Below are 20658 nucleotides of genomic sequence, written 5' to 3'. Positions count from 1 at the left end.
TTCTTCCTGTTTTTAAGTTCATTGTGTTATGGTACTACATTGTTATTTTTTTCCTTATACTTAGTTTATAATTGATTTTCTCTTTTTCTTTAATTTATTAATGTGAAAGTTTTAATAAGTAATTTGAGAGCTTTCTTGCTTTTTTTTCTTTTTCTTTTAAGTATGTAGTGCTATAATATCCTCCTAAACACTGTTTTATCTAACCCTATAAATTTGAATATAATCTGTTTTAATTGTAATGGACTTAAAAACGTATTTCTGTCCCCCATGTGATTTCTTCTTTGACCATAAGTTATTTAGAAGTATGTTGTTATTTTTCCAAATTTGGGGGAATTTTTCAGATTCCTCATATTGGTTTCTAGTTTAATTCACTATAGTCAGAGAACGCACTGCACACAAATTTAATTATTTTAAATCTTATGAGGTTGAGCTAATTTTGTTTTTAGATAGCCATCTGATTTTCTCAACACTATTTGATAAACAGTCTGATTTAAAATGTCACCATTTTGAACTACATAGTTTTAAAAAATGCAATGTATAATACAGATATGTTGAAAAAAAATTAATTGGGATCTTAGCTTTTTTTGCATGTAAATTATGTTCCAAAGGAAATGCATTATGCACACAAAACCATAAGAAATTCTGTGGACAAATTTATTTTCCAATATCCTTTTGAATCAAGCTGCAGAATTTTTTTCAGGGATTTAGTCACATCCAAGTAATCTTTTTTTAATTTTTTTCCTTGTTAAATTCACTTTTCTAAGGCACTGGTAAGGCACTTTTGGCTATGCTGAGTTCTTTTATGCAATATGAATTCAAAAAAATTCTTTTTCCTGTAATTAAAGGAAGATATTGTTTTCCTTCTTGGCTTGGTTTATAGGACTATGAATGTCAAGACCACAAAGATACTGTTGATTTAAGATTGTACATGTTACCATGGCTTGTGCTGTACTCAGAAGGAATGCTCAAGGAACATGTTAAGATCCAAGGACAAAGGTGAAGACGTTTTTCAATTTTTTTAATCATTTATTTTTAAAGCACTTGACAAGGGTAGTCAGTGATGCACAAAAAGCAGCGGAATTCCTCTGCCTGCCCTCGGGGAACAGAAGACAAGGAGCAGGCACTGGAATCAGAGGGAAGATGACACCAGGAGAATTTAAGCAACCGCATATCTACCTGCATCTATATCTGCCCTATGTATATCTATATCTGTCTCTATTTACACAAAGGGGACAAAGCAGCCTTCTGACTGTGAAAGAAAGAGAAAAAGAGAAGAGGAAAGCTTTCCGGAGAAAGTGCTTTCAAATTCATACTAGTAGCTCAGGGGGCTTGAGAGACTCTATCTGAAGAGAGAAATCCAAGCTCCTGACAGACTGAAGAAAAGAGACTGTGAGCTAAAAATCAGTTTACTGTAAATTGAAATACTCCTTCCAGAAAGTGAGTGTCTAAAAGGAAGAAAAGTCAGTGGAGAGAGGAGAGTTCCTCTCACAACTTTTTTTTTTTTTTAGCAGAGAAGGCATTTAAGGAAGTGAATACGTAGGAAGTGAACAAAAAACAGGGCACAGATTCGTGGAAGCCATTTCTTAGTAAAAGATCTCAAAGTAATGAATAGTTCCTTTAGGTCGTTTCCTGGAAAATTGCATTTATTTACTTTGAAGAGTGTTTCCTATAGCTTTCTTTCTTTTTTTTTTTTTTTTAAATCATTCATATACATTTTCTTGAATATGTAGGCACACAAACATTTTATTAAGTATATGTATAATAAGGAAAACTGCTTTGTCCTTAAATGACATTTCCTCTCCTATGTCTTCCACAAAATCTGTTCATTGGTGATTGGAATTCTATATTTATGTAAGAAATACTTTCTTTGCATACCTCAAGGCTTGGCTATCTTGCATCTTTGCAAACTGCCCAGAGCAGGGTACTCTGGCACTATCTGTTAACACCAGAAGGTTCTGCCTTACATATTTTATGTAACGCAAAACAGTGTCACCTAGGGGCCTCAGATCTTTCAGGAAAAACGATATTTTTCTAATAAGTGTGTCCCTTTCCTTCATCAAGCCCTGTTTCCAAGCACGAATGGATGTTAATTTTTGACTCTTTTTCCATAGCCATATTAAGAGGGATCGTCCATAAAGAATTTTTTGGCTGTAGTTAGAGTGAAATACATGCATAAGTGAAATACTAAGAAAATGGGAAGCCCTCGCTGTGGGTTTCTTTAGTTTATGGTTAAAATTTAAATATATTCCAGGTAGCGAGGGTCCATTTTACCTATTATTTTGACTTAAACTAGCAATGTTAGTGATCAGGTTTAACTCTTCTCATAGTTCCCATTCCTCTTTCAAAAAGATGGCAAGGAAGGAAATACCATTCTGGTGTTTTATACAAAGGAGGCATCTACCAACCACAGAATAGTCACAATTCCTCCATTTTATTCTAAATATAATATCACCTGTGCAAAAAAAAAATATATATATATGTATATATATACACACACATACATATATCGGGTAGGGGGTGTAAGAAAACCAGGAATGACAGTTCCGACTGTCAATCTACACATTTAATGAGAAACCCTGCCCGATTTAATGAATCCTGGTGCTTCGCTCTGGCATCATTTTAAAGAGAACTCGCATATACTACTCAGCCGTGTCACTTTCCGGCCTCCGTTGTGGCAGCTCAATGCACCTCTAATGGAAGGAGTTCTCCCTATGAACTATTAAGCATATGTAAGCAATCACTACTAACTTACTCAGACGGTGAGGCTGGGACATGTGTGTGTGCGTGCGCGGTATGTGTTCACATGTACGTGTGCTTGACAGAAAGAGAGAGAAAGACAGAGAGACAAAAGACACACAGAGAGACACACTGAGCCAGAGAGAGAGAAAGACAAGAGACAGAGAGAAAGATTGAGACAGAGAGAGAAGCAGAAACACAGAGAGACAAAAACACAGAAAGAGACAGGAAGAGAGAAGAGATGACGACATGTGGAAAAAGAGAGAGGCAAAGATGCAGAAAGAGAGAGACAGGAAAAGAGAGAGAGAGGCCAGATGCGTGCATGACGGAGGTTTCAGGCCCCAGCGAAATGTTGAAGCAGAACTGGAAATGTCCTGGGAGCATTAGCACAGGCAACAAAAACAATGAGAGGAAAAACAGCATTTTATGTCCGAAATGCTATGAAAAATCAAAGCCTAATTGGGTCATGGGGAAGACAGGGCCCTGTGCGCCGCCTGCCGTTGTTCATGGCCCACTTTGGTGCAGACAAGCTGGAGTTTAGCTGGTCCTAGTCTCCTTCCCACTGCAGCGACAGTCCCTCTCGCGTCTCACACACGCGGTGTCGGGGCGGGAGGCCAGGGAATGACTGAGTTCTCTCCATTTGCCTCCTGAAAGCAGCGGGACTTTCTTGTTTCAAATAGATCATGGCTGTCTTCTCCCTAAATGATGTGACCTCAAACTCAGCTGCCTATCCCAAATGCTAACTTCCGTGAGCTGAACATTACTCGGAGCCAGGTAAGAAACAGAAACCGAATACCTTTTGTCTCCGTAGGTACCAAAAAGAAAAAGGAAAAGACTGTCTCCTGTGCACCTGAGGTTATCTCATTCCCAACATTGTTGTAATCAAAACAAGGATGTTACATTTTATTACCCACCTTTATTCCTCTTCCCCTACCCTCCTCTCCCTTCTGACAATACCAGTATCAACATCTATAAGTCTATCACTATTGCTGTATCTGAAACTATAACAACTGTATTCTTCTATCTATATCAATTTTAACCCTGGTGGCATAGTGGTTAAGTGCTATGGCTGCTAACCAAGAGGTCGGCAGTTCAAATCCACCAGGCGCTCTTTGGAAACCCTATGGGGCAGTTCTACTCTGTTCTGTAGGGTCACAATGAGTCGAAATCGACTCAACGGCAGTGGGTTTGGTTTTTTGGTTTATATCAATTTTAAGTTCAACTGCGAGAAAGACTGGTGTTTGCAGCTCCAGACCTCCTTCTGATAAATTCCAGGTGAAAGAATCCAGGTGTGTCATATACTAAAAACAGTGCAACAAATGATTCAGACAAGTCAACTCCAAGTGTGGGGTGCCTCTAATTTCCCGACATAGTCCTAGACAAACAACCAGCAGGCAAGGAGGTGACAACACATTTCAGGAAAGGTCAAAGGATCCTCCACTTGTACAACTTCAGTCCCAGGAAGGCTGGGCTGCCAGGCTTGGCCAATGCTGCCACCTGCTGCTGCAGGCCGCACGGAGCAGGCTCCCCTGTGCCTTCCCTCTGAAGCCTTTGTTCGGGGCTGCTGGAGGGTTTTCAGTTACTAGTCATCTCTTATCTGGGCCTGCATCAGAGCGTGGAGGGCTGCTGGAGGTGCCTCTGTAAGGGGGAGATGTTTGAGATGACCCCTGCTTATCCTGGTTATATCGGTGCAGGAGAAAACCAGGTAGACATCAGGAGCCCACCTGGCACATACTGCTTAGACACGTGGCACCATCTACAAAAGCATGTTTAAGTCAGATACAGGTTGCCTCACAGGCATGAATGCAGTGATGACGGAGCTCCTGGGTGGCAGCATTTATGATCTCTGCCCATCTCTGGGCAATTAAACCTAGTGATAGAAACAAAACTTTGAGGTTGGCTGGCATTTTCCTTCTCAACAAAGTGGAAGAAAAACTTGAGGGAGTCTCATGGTTGTTGGCTTGTGATGAAGAAGTGTGGCCATAAATTACGAGACACTGTGTAATTGTTTAGTGTGTCAATGTGCCTGATGGATGAATCCATGAACACGGGTGGGATTTAAGGCTGCCTCTCCGATGTCTAAATGCTGTGCAGTATGCTCGCTCACTCACCTTTCCTTATGAGCAAATGTCCCTTCTCCAAGTGTGCCATTAGGTTGCTTACACAGCAGGTCATTAGCTTTCTTTTACTGTCTACTTGCTTTAACATGGGGAGGTTCACTAGCAATGAAGTCAGGTTCTCCTGGTAATTGATAACCTTCAATTTGTTTGTGATTTTAAGAAATGAGTTTGGAAAAGAGGTTCTCCAGTATTTTCTTTTCACCATTGTACATTTTGGGCCATCGCTGTTCCTCAGATTGGTAAAGAAAAAATAAAGTTGATAGTCCTTAAGCACTGTGAAAGGAAGAAAAACACTTGGGTAATCTTCTACCAAGGAGCCCTGGTGGCAGAATGGTTAAGTGCTTGGCTGCTAACTGAAAGGACAGTGGTTTGAGCCCACCAGCTGCTCTGTGGGAGAAAGATGTGGCCTTCTGATTTTGTAAAGATTACCACCTTGGAAACCCTATAGGGCAGTTCTACTCTGTCCTGTAGGGTTCCTACGACTAGGAATCAACTGGAGGAGAATGGGTGTAATGGGTAATCTTTCCATCCACTATATGAGAAATGACTCAGGGTCCCTAAGGGAGATTTCTCTGTCTAGTGCCAGGGTTATAGACCAGTGAGGAAAGCAGGCCAAGGGGGTGGGTGGTGGTAGGCAGTTGTTGTTAGCTGCCATGAGTTGGCTCTAACTCATGATGACATTGTGTACAACACAAGGAAACACTGCCCAGTCTTGCACCACCTTCGTGATTGTTGGGACAGAGGTTAAACAGGACCCAGTGAACAGAAAGAAGAGGAAATCACTCTGAAAATATCAATGTGGACAAAAAGAGAGATTCTGGTGTTTTTAACCTCAGTAGAAATCACTTTGAACTTACGGTGAAATGAATGCAAATTCAGACCAGATATTTGTAATCACATTTATAACACAAACTAGGAAAAATAAAAGTAGAAACCCACCATACCCAAGTAAAGCAATTGCTGGCCAACAGCCACCGTGTAACTCAGTATCCCACTTCCAACGAAGGTGGGAAAGAGAGGGCTAATAGGCTCAAGACCTGCCCCCAAGTCAGCTTACCCACATTTTGAGTAAAAATAAAAATTCCTGTGAAATTCTTTCTACAAGATATTTCAATGTGTGCCATTTTATCTTGCCTTCTGTTAAAAGAGTTCTCTGAAGGAGTTATTTAAAAAGGTATGTGTATTTAGAGTATAATGAGGACATTTGATACAAATTGGGGAAAATCTAAATTTTATTATATTTCTTCTACATCAAAAGTTTAATCATTCTCTGAAAAAAATAAAATACCTTAGCCATTTTTATCAAACTCTTCTTTATCACACTCCCAAACTCTGCATGTTCTTATAGGTTCCGGCTTTAACAGGTATGCCGACATACCATGAATTCTAGAAGATTAATACAATCTGCAGTCTCTGAGTTATAAAACGGCCTCTTCAACCCCCATCTTCAATCAGAAGAGGTATACATACACGAACACACATACACTGATGATCCAGCTATGTTGACTATAAACATATAAAATCTAAGGTAATTATAATTTCTTTCTAGGCTTTTTGCTGAAAGTCAGTTTCTCCCCATTGCTATAGCCACAAAACACAGGAGGTTTTACTTCATTCTGTGTTGTTTGTAGATGGGTCACTGGCCACATCTCCACTGGAAGCAGTCGGCAGGTACCCCGTAAAGACAGCAAGTTAGCACCCAGCTCGGCTCCCAGGAAGGGGCCTGCAAGGCATTATTCGAAATCATCACAAACTTTTCATTTACCATTTAAGTGCTTATGCTCACGTGGCCTTGCACATCAGTGGGTAAATAGGGTTTTGCTTTGTTTCCCGATGTCAGCAAATAACAAGCCCAGTTGGTATTTGCTTTGTTCCCAGGGGTCAGATTGTCAAATAGTTATCCTCTGTAATGAAGTGTGGGCCAAGTGCGCAGAAAGGGAAAACACTGTGGTTTGCCTCTTATAGGTCACAGCGATTTACCTTGGTCCACCTGTGCTGTCTGCAGAGAGGTCCCCTGTCGGATTTAACGTGCCAAGGCTTTAACTCCTTAAATAATTCATGTTCTACAAGGTGTTAGAGTTTACATAAATCCCTTATTTATTTTTGACTTGTCTTTTTGCAATGTAAATATACAGTCAGTGTTCACTGGTTTGAATTTAAGGTAATTGTCTGTAACAGTTCTACCAGTTCTTTTAGCAATGTATTATTGTATGAATCACACCATCAAAAGAGATACTACCCTATATTGTCTAACCAAATAATGTTCTGTGTTCGTTATTTCTTTACAGTTTTTCCTAAGTTTTTACACTAAATCATGTTCAACTCTTTTATCGTCTCTCAGATTATTTTTCCCTCTCAGAGTTCTGCTTTCAACACCCCAGTTTAGAATGTTCCAGAAGGGTTCCAAAAGAAAGACAAAACGTGATCCAGCTAGTATCTATGGTTCTTTTTATTCTTTCTCATAAATCAATCCTTTCAACTCCTTTATGATTTTTTCCGTCTCTTCTTTGTGCTTTTGAGCTTCTCCACGTCATATTGATAATGAAGTCTCCTAGCTCAATGATAGACACCTGGGCCTCAGAGCTCAGGAGCACAGGTATACATCTCTTCTGAGCACACATGCACACACGCGCACACACACCCACACCACGTCCATTCCAGCAGCCCAATCAATTTAAAGACCTATCTTATTTTAACTCTCTCTGCAGATAGAGCCCCCTATGCTTCAGCCTGATGCCAGAGGGCTTACACATAAACCTACTTGACTTGGGAATCAAAGAGAGGTGAGGAGAGTTCAGAGTTCCTTAAGCTGAGCTATGAGGCTTGCCAAGAGACAAGGCTGGACTAATAAGACCTGAAACAGGCTTGCACTAGTTAACAGTCGCCTCGGACATCGCAGGACCAGACACTATTTTCGTGTGTTTATGTGCTTAAGAAGGGCCAGCATGCAAATGAGCATTAAAGATTTTCATCTGTGCTTCTAGTAAAAATGCAAAGTGAAAGCAAGGGATTTTGCATTTCTTCTCTGCCCTACACACAGTAGTTAAGCACTCGACTGCTAACCAAAAGGTCAACAGTTCGAATCTACCAGCCCATTCTTGGAAACCCTGTGGGACAGTTCTACTCTGTCCTATAAGGTCACTATGAGCGGAAACCACTCAATGGCAGTAGGGTTTTTTGACTCTGCCCTATAATTTAAAGTTAATTGATAACATTGGAACTGTTATTCATGAATTATTTTCTAAAAGTTGCAATCAGCATTTGTTTCTAGTTTCTAATCTCTGTCTGAATCCATGGATTGCCCTTAGAAGTGTGCCCCTTCTATCTAAAATTTGTCCATCACCATCATATCAGCCATCCTCTCAGGATGACCCTGGCCTCCAGAGTCTTCAGAAAACTTCGGACTTTTTTTCACCCCCTTTGTTGTCGCTGGGATTATACTTAAACCTATTTGGTAGTGTATGTATTCTTGAAAAAAACAAAAACAAAAAACAGCCTGTTTAAGGGCTCCAGATGTACATTTTGAGTGACAGCAATTTTATTGAAATTAAGGCTCTTTAATTTCAAATGTCATAATATTTATTCTTAATTCGGGATTAATATGTGCAAAGAAAATCCTGTGATTAGAGGTGTCCCCAAATCATAGGACTTTGAACAGTTTGTGCTCCATTGTTAACATAAAGGCCTGATATTCTGTTTCTATAAAGATTACAGCCAAGAAATCCCTACAGAGCAATTCTACTTTGTAACAAGTGGGGTAGCCGTAAGTCGGAATTGACTTGATAGCAACAACAACAAAAAACAACAGTTATTCATAAAATGTCACTTAGACATCAGGTTTTTATTATTTCAAACATATCCCAGAGCAGCATTTTTTATTTCTTCTGTAGAGGCTTCCTGGATTTATGTGATGATAAACCCAGATTGTTTAAACAGTTAAATATGAATGCTTTTAAAAGTTTGCTCCTTTATATAGTTTTTTGGTCCACTGTAGTCTCAGTCTAGGCAATACCTCTCGATATCTAAATGAAAAGAAACATTTCAAGCCTTTAATCTAGTGTTTATCCATTGCTTTAATCAAAGTACAACCTGCAGGCAGGTGTGCTTTCAAATCTCACAGCCTAGCCCTCCGCAGGCTCAGCCTTGGCCCACAGTTTTGACCAGCCTCCATGCATGAAATAATCCCAGCACGGCCGGATTAACCTCACTTTTACCCAAGTACCCAGGCCGGAGTACGCCCACAGGCCGTGTGAGCCTCAGGGCTCTGAGGCTGCCTTAGCAATGCTGCACCTCAGCAATGCAGATCGTTCAGCCCGTCTGTCAGCAAGCAAGCCCAGCACCAGAGTGGGACATCCCTCCTGGCTTGGCTGGTTCCTCCCACTTAAGTATGCAACACTTGGATAAAATACAGTTTCCAGTGTCAATTTAACTAGTTACTGTGGAGAGACCAGAATTACCACTTAAGCCTTTCCTTCAATTAAACACTTTCAGACAGACAAAGAAAGACAGCATCCCGCAATAAAAGTCAACCTAATTGTGTTTGGTCAATATTTATTTCACACCTTCTACAAGTGATGCACTGGACTGTAGGGCAAAAGAAAAAAATTGGTTAATTACTGCCTCTGACCTAAATAATTTCACACTCTGATGGGGGAAGAGGGTATGAGAAGGACAGAGACAAAAGCACTTCTTTCATTCACTTGTTTTTCTTATATCATTCATCCGTATATTTATTACAGTTCTACTACATGGCAGACAACATCCTATGATGAGGGCGGTATAAGCCCTAACACACAGACACAGACACACAGACACAGACACACACACAGACACACACACACACAGACACACACACAGACACACACACACAGACACACACACAGACACACACACACAGAGACACACACACGCACACTCACATCTACAATCCCTGCCCCCATCCTATAAACATTCCAGCAGCCACAGTCTGTGATATTTTTACATACGAGCAGGGAAGTGACCAGATCGAGGCCATGCAAAGGAGCCAGCGATGAAGATTGGGCCAAGGGACCTGGATGTCTGAGCCCCAACTCCCATTTCTTGACCTGGTATCTGTGTGACTGGGAGCAATTTGTTCAACCTCTCTGTTTCAGTTCCCTCGAGCTGCAAAGATCTGTTGTAAGAAACAAGCTAATCCTTGTCTAGATTTATCACATTCAGTCTAGGTAAATAAATAATTTCTTTAACTCCTTTTTCTAAAATTTTTAAAAAGTAACTCCAACGTTTAATAACTGATTTATTTAGTAAAAGTAACTTTCCTTTCTTCCCAATTTTCTTCCTTTTTTTCCTTTATTTCTCCTCCTCCTCCTTTACTTCTTCTTTTTGAATTGTCAATGAGCACAGTTATCTACAGCAGCACTGTTAATGACAAGTACACTCTGTACTTTCGTCGGCTCCCATGCGAATTTATTAATAATTTAGTTTCCAAAAAGAATCAGGTAGAAATGGTTAAAAAAAAAAAAAAAAGGTTTCCTTCAGCATGTTATAATTTTTTTTTTAAGTTTCTTTTTTTGTGAAAATTCAGCAAGGTAGGAGGAATTTTCATATGGCAGCCAATCTGAAATTTAAAAATACTAAATAATCAAGGTCTGATATACAAAAAAAAAAAGCTAAAAACACCTAATTTTTTTCTTTGTAGATTTTTCCAGAGAAAATTTGATTCGTCTTATATTAAATTAAAGCAAATAGGCCAACAGGCGTTGGTTTTGGAAAACCCTCTAAGCCAATAAGTACCAGTTAGACTGCAGCATAAGAAATGCTGGTGGCACAGTGGTTAAGCACGTGGCTGCTAACCAAAAGGTCAGTGGTTCGAACCTACCAGTTGCTCTGTGGGAGATACGCATAGCACGCTGCTTCCATAAAGATTTCAGCCTTAGAAACCATATAGGGCAGACCTACTCTGCCCTATAAGGTTGCTACGAGATGGAATCGACTCAACAGCAACAAGTGTGGGTTTTTGTTTTTGTTTTGTTTTGTTTTTTCTGGTTTTAGGCAGCAACTCAGGAACTGTAGGAGTTGAGATGAGCCTGGACAGGCTTGTCAATCACAGGCCTGAAGTCTCCCAAGTTTCTCACTTGCACTTGTGCTCTGCTCTGTGTGCTCGTATGCTTGTGCACACAAGTCCCTGTCATACTCAGCTGGAACCAGCACTTGGGTGGGAATGACTTGTGCCTCAAGAAATGCTTGGTTCTTCAAGACATTGCTTGCAGCATATACACAAGTTTTCCATGTTCCCCAAGAAACCTTAAACTTACAACAAGAAAACTGAAAATGCTGTTTTTCATAATTTACATATAAATTAATATTATTTACATATGAATAAATTACACACAAATTAATTTACATACAAATTAACTGTAAGTTGATACAATTAACACATTAATATAAATGTAAATTATGAAAAACAGAACATTTTCAGTTTTCTTGTTCTCGATTTAAGCTCTCTTGGGGAACACTGAAAACTGCACATGCTGCAAGCAATTTACATACACACAAATGCAATTTACATACACACAAATGCAATTTACATACACACAAATGCAATTTTATGACGCAGACAAATGTTCACAATATCGTACTGTTAGAAGCTTTATCATCCTGCCTTCCATTTAGGTAAGAACCTTTGGTTTAGGGGAATGACTTTATATAAAAGATACAACCTTATCAATTGACTAACAGTTACTAAGGGAATCCAATAATATTGATGAGAAAATTTTATCTCTAGGAGGTATATGAAGATTTTTGCACCAAATTTTTCCCTCTGTGAATTTTGCTCGCATGATATAAACACAGCAAGACACACCGGCCCTGATAAATCACAGCAGTTCATTAAGGGAATGTAGCTGCACATAAAAAAAAGTGTAATTTCCATAATGACCGTTCATTTAATGGCATATAAGAAATTATCTACGGTAGTAATATATAGATTAATAATTTTGATATTTAAGAAAAGTTTATAGATGTGATTTCTAATGAAAGGAAATTATTCAATTGTTAAAACAGAGGTAGAAATAGAGAAGTGGGCAAAGCTCAAGAGTTGTCTATATTAATGCCAGTGTGTTTTCAATGTAATTTTTTATTGAGGTAATGGAGCATGTTAAAATAATGCGTATTATGCATGTGATGACATAATTTGAAATTTGACATACTATGAGACAATATATTTAATCAAAACTTAATTTCTTGATTGTCTATATGTATATTTAAAATACACATACCAAAATACACGTAGGTACTTTATTTTCCTAAGTAAATATTGTTGACGAGCCACTATAGACAGAAGCATCATGCTGTCCCCTCTACATCAAAGACTGGAAAAACTAAGTAAAACAGATACAAATACCAATCCTGGAGCCCTAAGAATCAAACAAAAGAATAAAAAACTTGATCAAGCACCAAATGGAATAAGAAACTGACAGAGAACAGAGAACAAGGAGAACTAAGGTGTGGAGGTCCCCATCAGCTAACGCGGCAAGGATTCATCATCTTGGACTACAGCCATCAAGGAATTCAGACGGGGAGTACAGGAAAACAACTTCAGGGAGCTCCCAACAGGAAACAGAGCACCTGGTAACAAGAGATACACTTTTTCCTACCCCCGCCCTTCTACCCTACATGAGGCCCTGCTGATTTCCAACAGCCATGGTCGTTCAGTCAGAGATACACTAGCTCACCACCACTTGAATTTGCCTTCTTGGCCATCAGCCATCAAGGACTGTGGACAAGAAGTACAGGAAGGAAACTTTAAGGAGCTCCCAACAGGAGACAGAGGACCTGCTTCACATGTCACATGCTCTCCCTTCCCTTCTGCCCATCTGCACTGTACACCAAGCACCATGCCCCAAGTGACACAATCATGAACAATTGTATCCCACCCTGCACTGCCCCCTGGCCCTACACCATCAGCCTCAGTACATGCCACAAAAGACCCTTTCCTGCCCCTCCACCCCACTGAACATGCCCTGCTACATGATAGCTGAGGAACCAGCCCTGTCCATCTGGACAAGGTGGTAAGAAACATTGTGCTCACAGACAGTCAAGCAACAAAGCACACCCAACCTGCTGCCTAGACATAATAATCAAATAAAACAAAAAAGCAGAAGGAAACAAGCAAATCTACAATCAATAAATAAAGAAAATGATTATTGAATGTCCTGAAAACGGCAGACAATATCAAAACATATTAAAAGAAAAAAAGACAGATGGCTCCAGAAAACAACCAAAATGAAACACCAGATGACCTTCCAGTAGAAGAAAAGGTGCTGAAACTACCTGATAGGGAATTCAAAACTCTAGCATTCAGGGCTCTCCAAGAGGTGAAGGAAAATGCAAAGATAAGGAAAAAAAAAAAAAAAGATAAAATCATGGAAAACACACACAAAATCAGGGCAATCTCAGACAAAGGAATGGAAGAATTCAGGGGAAAAAAAAAAGGACAAAATAAACAAACAACTAGAAATCACACATCAACAGCGATTAAAAATCCAAAAGATAAGCAAGAAGATTTCAGAAATGAACAGGGCATTAGAAGGTTTTAGGAGCAAATATGAAACAATGAAAGACAGAATCAGCAGAGTTGAAGGCCAATCCTTGGATACCACTTTGCTTGAGGGAAAATCAGAGAAAAGAATGAAGAAAAATGAAGAAACTCTGAGAATGATTTGGGATACAATCAAAAGCAAAAGTTTGTTTGTGATCAGAGTTCCAAATGGGGAGAATCTGGAAAACACAGATAGGATCAAAGACCTAAATATAAACCCAAAATCTATAAATATCGTAGAAGAAAAAATAGGGTCAACTCTAGAGGCCCTACAGGGCATAAACAGGAAAGAAACCATAACTTACAATACACAAACACTGGAAGATAAGCTAGATAACTGGGATCTTCTAAAAATTAAATGCTTACTCTCATCAGAGGACTTCACCAAGAGAGAAAAAAAGAACCCTCAAACTGGGAAGAAAAAAAAAAAAATTGACTATGACAAATCCTACAAAAGTCTAACCTCTAGAATCTATAGGAAAATCCAACACCTCAACAACAAAAAGACAATCCGATTTAAAAATGGGCAAAGTTTATGAACAGGCACTTCAACAAAGAAGACATTCAGGTAGCTAATAGACACATGAAGAAACACTTGAGATCACTAGCCATTGGAGAAATGCAAATCAAAACTACAATGAGATAACATTCCACACTGACATTACTACCACGAATAAAAAAAAAAACAGAAAATAACAAATGTTGGAGAGGCAATGGGGAGCCTGGAACACTTACGTGCTGCCGGTGGGAAAGCAAAAGGTACAAACATTTTGGAAAATTATATGGCACTTCCTTAAAAAGCTAGAATTAGAAATATCATACAATTCAGCGATCCCACTCCTAAGAATTAGAGAAGAGAAATAAGTGCTGTCACATTGTCACATGAATAAAAATATACACACCCATGTTCATTGCAGCATTATTCACAATAGTAAAAAGATGGAAACAACCCAAGTGCCCATCAGCAGATGAATGGATAAACAAACCACGGTACGGGATAGACTACCACACAACTGTAAAGAACAATGATGAATCTGTGAAACATAACATGGATGAATCTGGAGGGCAATATGTTGAGTGAAATAAGTCAATCACAGAAGGACAAATATTGTACGAGACCACTATGAAAAGGTTTACATGCAGAAAGAAACAATCTTTGAGTTCAAGAGGGAGGGGAGGGGTGAGGAGGGAAAAACACTAAATAGACAATAAGGTAAGTAGTAATTTTGGTGAAGGCTAAGGCAGTCCACAGTACTGGGGAAGCCAGCACAACTTGACCAACACAAGGTCATGGAAGCTTCATAGACACATCCAAACTCCCTGAGAGGCTGGATTACTGGGCTGAGGGCTGGGGACCATGGTCTCAGGGGACATCTAGCTCAACTGACATAACAGAGTTTATAAAGAAAATCTTCTACATCCTGCCTGGTTAAGGGGCATCTGGGGTCTTAAAAGCTTGTGAGTAGCCGTCTAAGATTCTCCACTGATTCCACTCCATCTAAAGCAAGGCAGAATGAAGAAAGCCAAAGACACAAAGAAAGGTTAGTCCAAAGGACTAATGGACCATGACTACCACAGCCCCCACCAGACTGAGTCCAGCACAACTAGATGGTACCCAGTTACCATTGCTGACTGCTCTGACATGGATCACAATAGAGGGTCCCAGATAAGGCTGGAGAAAGCTGTAGAGCAAAATTCTAACTCACAAAAAAATACCAGACTTACTGGTCTGATAGAGACTGGAGAAAACCCAAGAGTATGGCCCCCAGGCACCCTTTTAACTCTGTACTGAAGTCTTTCCTGAAGTTCACCCTTCAGCCAAAGATTAGAAAGGCCCACAAAACAAAACGAGACCAAATGGGCACACCAACTCAGAGGCAAGAGCGAGAAGGCAGGAGGGAACAGGAAAGCTGGCAATGGGGAACCCATGGTTGAGGAGGGGAGAGTGTTGGCACGTCGTGGTGTTGGCAACCAATGTCACGAAACAATGTGTGTTAATTGTTTAATGAGAAGCTAATTTGCTCTGTAAACCTTCATCTAAAGCACAATAAAAAAAAAGAAAAAGAAATAAATGCTGTTTATAAAATATGTTTAAAATTATTATCCAAATGGATGCTGAGAACAGGGATTTTTTTTTTCTATAGCAACAAATTTCAAATTATACTGCAGTTGATTTCTATTACTTTTATGTAATTTGAAGAGTTTGCCTCTACAAAATTGATCATTACTTCCTATTCAGACTTTTGCATTTATGACTTCAAGATTTTATTGCAGAAATCAAAATTAAAAAAATAAATAAATAAATAACTCAATTTTCCTTTTGGGTTAAATTTTAAACTGCACAAGAAATTAAAGAAAACCTCAAAGAATTGCTGTTCATGATTTTCAATCCAATATTGAAGATTTGATTCTCCTCCAACTATGAGGAAAATTCCTGTGCAAAAAAAACTCACTGCCAAAAAATAGCCCTAGATACTACAGTATTAAAAGGACTTATAAAAAGCCTTATATTACAACAATATATTATTGAGCACCTTAATTACTTTTCCTAACTAGCCTAATAATTGAGATTTTGTCTAGGCCTAGTCTGACTATTGGGTAACTTGGAGCCCTGATGGCACAGTGCTTAAGAGCTACAGCTGCTAACAAAAAGGTCGGCAGTTCCAATCCACCAGCTGCTCCTTGGAAACCTTATGGGGGAGTTCTACTCTGATCTCTAGGGTCACTACGAGTTGGAATTGACTCAACGACAATGAGTTTGGGTTCTTTTTGGTTTAGAGTTTAAAATGTTATTTTATTAACCTCCTAATTGAAAAAAAAATAATAATAATTGAAAAGCACAGACCATAGCTGCATGAAAAAGTCCAAGCGGACCAGGGCTCAGCGAATTTGATACCTTCCTATTGTCTTCGCAGTCTTGAAGTCTATAGATTGCATATCAAATGGTGCCATTATTCTGGCCAAGTGTGGTATCCCAGGCATCTCCCCCTCCCCAACTTCTGTACTTAAAACTGAAATCAGCAGGAGAGTTTCTATAGTTCATTTAATACTGTTGTCACAGATTTCTGAACTCAAATACTAGTATACATACTGCTATGTTTGTTAGGTGCCATAGAGTTGGCTCCTACTCATAGTGACCCTATGTATAACAGAACAAAACCTTGCTCAGTCCTGGGCCATCCTCACAATGTTTGAACCCATCATTGCAGCCACTGTGTCAATCCAGCTCATGGGGGCCTTCCTCTTTTTCACTGACCATATTCTTTACCAAGCACGATGTCCTTCTCCAGTGATTCTTCCCTCCTGATATGATATACAGCATATATACTAAGCAATAAGAAAATTAGAATTTTACCCAGTCCTCTAAGCAGGAATGAAATTTAGATGAAAACTTGTCAGAATAAGATAGGCGTGAGGAAAGAACGCCTTTAACTCAAATGAAAGAGACCTCATCCTTCCCGAAAGTGATGGTCTTGGAAAGAGACAGACCATTAGGAGAAGAGAAAGGCACCTGGCATTTGCATTGCTCCCTCCTCCTTGGAGCCTGGACTTGGACAGGGTGTATTAGAGCTCTCCCTGCCTGGGAACAAAGGTCTGTCACAATGAAGAAAAAGCTCCAAGCAAAGCAAAACCACAACCTGTTGGTTACATCATTCAGCTCCCTCTCACTCCCTTAAAAAGGGGAAACATAGGAGAACAGGTGTGGAGTGGGTTTTCCTAATGTTAGGTTTGGAGGGATCCCTCCTCTGTTAATGTTATCACAGAGAAGAATTGCACCATTTTGAAGACAAAGAACAATTTAAACTTCATTGGGCCAGGTAACTTGGGTAAGAGGAGTATGAGGGTAGAATGGGACGCAGCACATTTATCTCCTTTCCCCTTAGTGATGCTAATTCCCTCAAGAGGTTTTGGATCAAGTCGATTAATTGATCTTGTGAAGACCCGTTGTGTCTTGGTTTTCTCTTGAACCAGTGGCACAACGATGGGCAGCATGCCAATGCAGGAGGCTAACCCTCCTGCCATTCTGCTCTCAGGTTCCTTGAATCCCAGGACAAGTGGGTGCCCCAGTGACTCAGAAATCCGGCATTTCCAAAATGAAAATTAGTTTGCTTACTCCATTCATTTTAAATAACGTCAAAATGTGTTTCTTCAACAGTTCTGATTCCTGTCCTGTTCATGTGTTCACCCTGCTCCTAAGTTCATCTCAATTCTTAAACCAAAAAAAAAAAAAAAACCCAGTTACATAAAGTCAGCTCTAACTCATAGAGACCCCATGCGTGTCAGAATAAAATTGTGCTCCGTAGGATTTTCAATGGCTGGTTTCTGAAAACAGACCATCAGGTCTTTCTTCTGAAGCTTCTCTGGGTGGGTTCTACTTTCAAATTTTAGTTAGCAGCCGAGAATGTTAACTGGCTCCATCATCCCAGGACTTTTTATTTTTTAATTAAAAATCCTTAGATGCCTCAAGGTAAAATTTCCATCTCCACAGAGTATGTGGATATTGCTATTAGGTCTCAGTGTTTAGATTTTTTACTTCAGTAGATTCAATCAGGAAAGGTTTGTTTTCAGGACATAATAAAAGTTTTTGAACAGAGTCTATAGACACTCACATGAAGTCATTAATTTGGGTAATTATTTGCCATAGATTTTAAAGGCAAGAATTATTCGACCAATCAGACAATACATTTATACCATGATCTAGATTCGCTACCCACCTCCAAACAGTAGATGTTTGGCTATGTCCTAAAAAGTGTTTGTCCTGAGTGCTTCCAACTGTCATAAATGAGAAATAATGCACAGAGGATGTCAGGGCTTTGAAAAACCAATACAACAGAGTGGGTCTTTCCATGTATTGATCTTCAGTCCTCATCATGTTTGCCAGTTGACTTTCTGATGTCCAGAAAGGGGGAATCCTTAAGAATGCCTGCCAAACCATCTTTATTTAATTTTAGGAACACAGATCATTTTAGAAGAGATGTTTTTGTTGTTCGGTGCTGTCGGAGTCTGTTCCTATTCATAGCAACCCTAGGTACAACAGAACAAAACACTGCCCGACCTGCGCCATCCTCATGATCATTGTTATGCTTGAGCCTATTGTAACAGCCACTGTTTGTCACTCCATCTAACTAAAGGTTTTCCTCTTTTTCGATGACACTCTACTTTACCAAGTATAATGTCTTTCACCAGAGACTGATCACTACTGTAATGTGCCCAAAGTATATGAAAATCTTAACATTCTTGCTTCTAAGGAGCAGTCTGGCTGAACTTCTACCCTGACAGATTTGTTCATTATTTTAGCAGTCCATGGTATATTCAATTCTTTGCCAACACCATGATTCAAAGGTGTAAATTCTTTTCCAGTCTTCCCTATTCAATGCCCAGCTTTCACATGCATATGAGGCTATTGAAGATACCATGGCTTGGTCAGGCACACCTTAGTCCTTAAAGTGACACCTTTGCTTTTTAATACTCCAAAGAGGTCTTTCCCCCCGATGTGTCTGTCACTTTGTTGTACTGTGGGGGCTTGCATGTTGCTGAGGTACCAGAATCTATGCCACCAATATTCGGAAACCAACAGGGTCCCCCATAGAGGATAGGTTTCAGCTGAGCTTCCAGGTTAAGACAGACTAGGAAGAAGGACCCCACAGTCTACTTCTGAAAGGAATTACCCGGTGAAAACTTTATGAATAGCATCAGAACATTCTCTGATATAATGCCAGAAGATGAGCCCTCCAGGCTGGAAGGCACTCAAAAGATGACTGGGGAAGAGCTGCCTCCTCAAAGTAGCGTTGACTTTAATAACTTAGATGGAGTCAAGATTTCAGGACCTTCATTTACTGAAGTGGCACGACTCAAAACAAGAAGAAACAGGTGCAAACATCCATTAATAATCGGAACATGGAACATAAGAAGTGTGAATCTAGGAAAACTGGAAATCATCAAAAATGAAATGGAACACATAAATGTTGCTATCTTAGGGGTTAGTGAGCTGAAATGGACTGGTATTGGCCATTTTGAATTGGACAATCATATGATCTACTATGCCAGGAGTGACAACGTGAAGAGGAATGGTGTTGCATTCATCGTCAAAAAGAACATTTCAAGATCTATCTTGAAGTACAATGCTGTCAGTGATATGATAATATCCATACACCTACAAGGAAGGCCAATTAATATGACTATTTACACACCAACCACTAAGGCCAAAGATGAAGAAATTGAAGATTTTTACCAGCTTTTACAGTCTGAAATTGATTGAACGTGCAGTCAGGATGCATTGATAATTATTGGTGATTGGAATGCAAAAGCTGGAGACAAAGAAGAATCAGTAGTTGCAAAATGTTTCCTTAGTGATAGAAATGATGCCAGAGATTGCATGATAGAATTTTGCAAGATTGATGACATCTTCATTGCAAACACCTTTTTTTTACCAACATAAATGGTAACTATTTTTTTTTTTTTTTTATACACATGGACTTTGCAAGATGGAATACACAGGAATCAAATGGACTATTTCAGTGGAAAGAGATGTTAGAAAAGCTCAATATTATCAGTCAGAACAAGGCCAGAGACTGACTGAAGATCAGATGATCAATTGCTCATATGTAAGTTCAATTTGAAACTGAAGAAAATTAAACAAGTCCATGAGAGCCAAAGTATGACTTTAAGTATATCCCACCTGCATTTACAGACCATTGCAAGAATAAATTTGACGTGTTGAACACTAATGACGGAAGACCAGACAAGTTATGTAAGGACATCATACATAAAGAAAGCAAGAGGTCATTAAAAAGACAGGAAAGACAAAACAGACCAAAATGGATGTCAGAAGAGGCTCTGAAACTTTTTCTTGAACTTAGAATATCTAAAGCAAAAGGAAGAAATGATCAAGTAAAAGAACTGAACAGAAGATTTCAAAGGGCAGCTCGAGAAGAAAAAGTGTTATAATGACATGTGCAAAGAGCTGGAGATAGAAAACAAAAAGGGAAGAACATGCTCGGCATTTCTCAAGCTGAAAGAACTGAAGAAAAAATTCAAACATCGAGTTCCAGTATTGAAGGATTCTATTGGGAAAATACTAAATGATGCACGAAGCATCAAAAGGAGGTGGAAGGAAAACACAGAGTCATTATACCAGAAAGAATTTATTGACGTTCAACCATTTCAAGAGGTACATATGATCTGGAACCAATTGTTCTTAAGGAAGAAGTCCAAGCTGCAATG

The sequence above is a fragment of the Loxodonta africana genome, chromosome 2, assembly GCF_030014295.1.
Source record: "Loxodonta africana isolate mLoxAfr1 chromosome 2, mLoxAfr1.hap2, whole genome shotgun sequence".
Classification (NCBI taxonomy): Eukaryota; Metazoa; Chordata; class Mammalia; order Proboscidea; family Elephantidae; genus Loxodonta; species Loxodonta africana.
This window is presented reverse-complemented; position numbering follows the sequence as displayed.